A 4709-nucleotide genomic window follows, 5' to 3' on the forward strand; every position below is an offset into this window, starting at 1 on the left:
AAGTCATTATTTGTCATATTTATATCTTATCGCATCCATATCATTTCATAGAGTTTTGTTATATAAATTCGCCTCACCCATAGTTAGGAGTAGTTTGTAGTTGGTCCCCATATCAACCTCAAAGTATTCACCGCTTAAATAACGTATAAAACCGAGTCGTTTAATACTTGCAGTTATAAATCCCGTGGATTCGATACCCGGTCTTAACCGGATTATTACTTGATACGACGGGGTACACTTGCCCCTAAGTCGTAGCGTCTAGTAGAGATTAAGTAATTAGGAAGATCACATCCATATCCATAACGCACTTATCGTAATATATATTTCGTTAAAGAAAAGCTCCACTAGTCGTTTATGACCCACATCAATGCCTTTGTGGTGAAGAATCACGTCCTTTTGCAGTAAAAATGTCGGTCACGAATTAGACAGGGGTGTCACGTTCGTGACTGGGCTTGCCATGGAAAATTGGTGAGTTTGGTCTGTCACGATCGTGACAAATGATTTTTGCTTCTAGTGAGTTTTTTCGAGCATGTCACGTTCGTGATAGGTAGGTCACGAACGTGATAGTTGATTTTGCCCTAATTTAGGCTTCTTTCTTCTGTCTTTTACTCATTTCTTGCTGATATTTCTTCATATTAAGTTTTTATCTGTTTCAAACCTATCTATGTAAAAATCATGAACAAACAAGTGAAACCTTTCCAAAACATATACTAAACTAAGCTAAATGCATAAATATAGACATGAATATACATGCAAAAACACGTAAACTTAGGACTTATCATCACTCTAGAGGCTTTAGGCTCACTTATACCAGTGGCCATGCGTAAGCCACAACGAAAGTCTAGAAATTTTTTCATTAGCATGACTTTTAAGACTTAGCCATAGAAGAAAATATGTTTTCTTCAGAGATGATGATGATGATATGTGATAATTCCCTATTTTGACATTCTCACGCATAGGGGTTGATTTATATTAAATGTGAAATGTCATAAATTAAAAAATTTGAAGTGTGATGTTATCTAGCCGAGCTAGACGCTGGTAGATGAACATTAGTTGGCTAGAAATTTAATTGGTGAAAATAACTAAAAATGTATAAATCAAATTGCCTTAAAATGAGTACGTCATAATGATGAAAGGGTAGCAAAAATATCATATATATTGGTAATCATGTGGTATAAAAAGCTTATATATGATGAGATGCAGGCAGAAAAAGCTTCCGTATGATAACACCGCCAGTCAATTGATCTCAATAAGTGTCATCCTTAATTTAAGGCGTTATGTGAAAGAAATCCCTACCTTGTTGACTGGAGATCCCAAGATCTAGGTTCAAAGGGACAACCTAATTATATGAACCTTGTATGGTCACTATGGGGATTAAACCCAAGTCCATTCCTAGATGTAAACAGTGACATAAAAATGGGAAACAGTTAAGCTATATGCTTTTAATGATACATTGTGCATCAGAAATGTTGAGCAAATAAATCACCTATGTAAGATTGAAGTGGGGTCGCTTCAAAAGAGACTAGTGGGGTCTAGTGTTGGTCCCATATAACGTGACAAGGTTAGTTCCAAGGGGGGGATAGGAACTATTTAAAATTTTATCCGTTAAGGCTGACTTCTTTTCTTTGTGAAAAGGTTTACACAGCGGCGCTAAGTAATTTTAAGACACAAGCTTAGTCAACTGGTGACTAAGTCTGTTTCTTTCCTTGAGTCAGGAGATAACACTTAAGTCTATTCCTGAACTCAGCTTCTTAGTGCACTCAACTCAGCGTGAGTTCGTTACTTAGTCAGTTTTATAGCAAGCAATATATAAAGGAGTTTAAAGGTTAGAAATATGTTACTCAGCAGACATATCCTGGTTCGACCTCTCCGCCTACGTCCAGTCCCCGGAACTCGTTCTGAGCTTTTTGAATCCTCTACTGAGCTCTTTTAAGGTAGAGCACGAAACCTTTTACAATAGAAGCTGAGTATACAAGAGTACCTTCCTCTATTCCTCTACTCACTCCTATAACTACCGCTGAGTACTATAACCGAGTACTCAGCTTCTCCTTTCTATTCTTCTAGAAATGATAAGTGTTTGTCCTAAACAACAATTGCTAAGACACTTTAGATGAATGAAATCACTCTAGACTTTTACACAATGATTGGAATTGGTGTAAGATTTTCTTTGCTTTTCTCACAGAACTTCAAGTATGAATTTGGTCAGCGTTTCGACTTGATTGAAGATCTGCGTCGAATGAAGCATTTGAAAGGCCTATTTATAGTGACACTTCAAGCATCGGTGATTTCGAATTTCGAAATAACCGTTGGAAGCTAATGGCTTCCTGTCGCTTTCACTAAGGACGTGCTCAGTGTCGTTGGCCAATGAGATTCTTGTATCTTCTGTCTACGGCAGTGCTCAGCAGCTTTTCGTCAGATGAACAGAATGTTTCGATATTTATAGTAAAGTCTTCCAGATAACTTACTGCGTCTTCTGAACTTTACCCAAAGTAGAAATACTTTGTCTCTAAGTTGATTCCGTTCTGCCCCTGACTTGTACTTCTTGTCGTTTAACTCAGCAGCTTCATCTTGAAGCAATTGATAGAAGGCTTCTCGATCCTTCTTCATGCTGAGTTAGGCTCTGTTCTTTATCGCTGAAAAAAACTGAACTGAACTGAACTGAATTGAACTGAACTGAACTGAATTGAACTGAACTGAACTGAATACTACTGAATACTATGAACTGAATTGAACTGAACTGAATTTAACTGAATGCTACTGAACTTAATTGAATGTTACCGAACTTAACCGAACTTAACAATAATGATGATATTAGACTTTAAAATAATTTTAATGATAATATTGGACATTAATAAACTTATAATAATAATAATGGTTCTAATAAATTTAATAATATCAATAATAAATAAATATATTGTTAAAGATAAAACTAAATTGAATATCAAATAAAAGCTCGGGTTGATAAAATCTTGGCTCGATAAAAGCCTATGAAATTAAATAAAAATGAGTCTAATTTAAATTAAAAATACAAATTACATACAAACACAAATTTACATATAATTTAAAGTCTATGAAATTAAATACAAATTTTCATATGAATATAAACTCTTAACTTTTTATTCTAATTAAGGGTTAAAGTGCAAAAATAACGTTTTGGGTCAGGAGTAATTTTACCCCTAACGTCTAAAATTGTGCAATTTTATCCCTAACATTGATAAATTCGGTAAATTTTAGAAACAATTCATAATATGGATGCAATTCCTAATTTTTAAATATGGATGCATACTTTAGTTTTAATTTTTTATTAAATGATATATACTTTAATAAACTATCATTCCTTGATTTTTATCTAATTTATAGATAATGATAAAGTATAAATAATAATAATAATAATAAATAATGATAAATTATAGATAAATAATAATAATTATTATAATATAATAAATAATGATAAATTATTGAATGCTGAAACTGAATGTTGAAACTGAATGCTGAAACTGAATGCTGAACTGAACTGAACTGAATTGAATTGAATTGAATTGAACTGAACTGAACTGAATTGAACTGAACTGAACTGAACTGAACTGATTGTTACTGAAATTAAGTGATAAAGAACAGGGCCTTAGTGCTTTGCTTAAAATGACTGCGTTTTGTCTTCCTGGGCCGTGAGGTCTTGATCTGTTGACTTGGGCTTGACTTCCTCTTATGGGCCTTTAGGCTTTTTATCTTAATGTCTTATAAATCAAATTAACTCAACATTGAACAAACACATTAGTGTGAATAAATCAAAGAATTTAAATTTAATGTGTTAGAATATTTTTATTATTCACATAAATAATTTTGTCAAATCAAAATCATGTGGAAAGGTGTTTCAACAAACTCCCCCATTTTGATGTTGGCAAAAATATTCAGTAAGGAACTCAGTGTTGAGCTCCCCCATGATAGTTGACCTTGTTTTTCTCAAGATACTCCCCCGTAAGGGTTGAGCTAGTGACTTAGTTTTACTTTAAACATTTCAAGGTTTAATCAAGTAAGTCTAAGGTCAGTTTTCAGAAATAGGTCAGCTCATGGAATATATTCTTTTTAACTCAGTTAAGATGAGCGGAAGATTTAGATATCAGAGTACGCTGAGTATATCTTTGTTCAATGAGTTTTAGTTAAGAGGACATATAAAAGAGGTCAACTTATAGATCAACATAGTAGACAATCATGAAGCAATGTAAACACATAACACAGTTGATTTAATGAAGATACGTTAAATGTTTAGCACAAAACATAAGCATCACATAAGATTAGTCAATTTGAAAAAAGGTAGATGCATGCATAGTTTTGAATTGATGGTCAGCACAACAAAATATATTAGGAAAAAGAATGCTCTTTGGCTTTTCCCTTTTGTTTCTGATGACTTCTAGATGCTTCTCCTATATGCTGAGTTCTTTCAGCTTGTTCTTTCTCCCCCGTTTTGCCAGCATCAGGTGGAGGAGGAATGAAGGTGTCGTTGAGGGCAGCACGAGTTAGCCGTACAGAGAATGCTTAAGCTTGCGCGTGCTTTCATTTATACCATCAAAAACAGGAACACCATCATCCAAGACAGAACGGGGAACCCTGACTGAGGCACTGAGCATACTCAGAATGTATTCTTGAGACTTCCCAACCCAGGTGATACTGTCAGTCAGCATGGCAAAAGCTTGATGAAACATTTTAAGCAG

The sequence above is a fragment of the Euphorbia lathyris genome, chromosome 7 (assembly GCF_963576675.1).
Source record: "Euphorbia lathyris chromosome 7, ddEupLath1.1, whole genome shotgun sequence".
NCBI classification, from domain to species: Eukaryota; Viridiplantae; Streptophyta; class Magnoliopsida; order Malpighiales; family Euphorbiaceae; genus Euphorbia; species Euphorbia lathyris.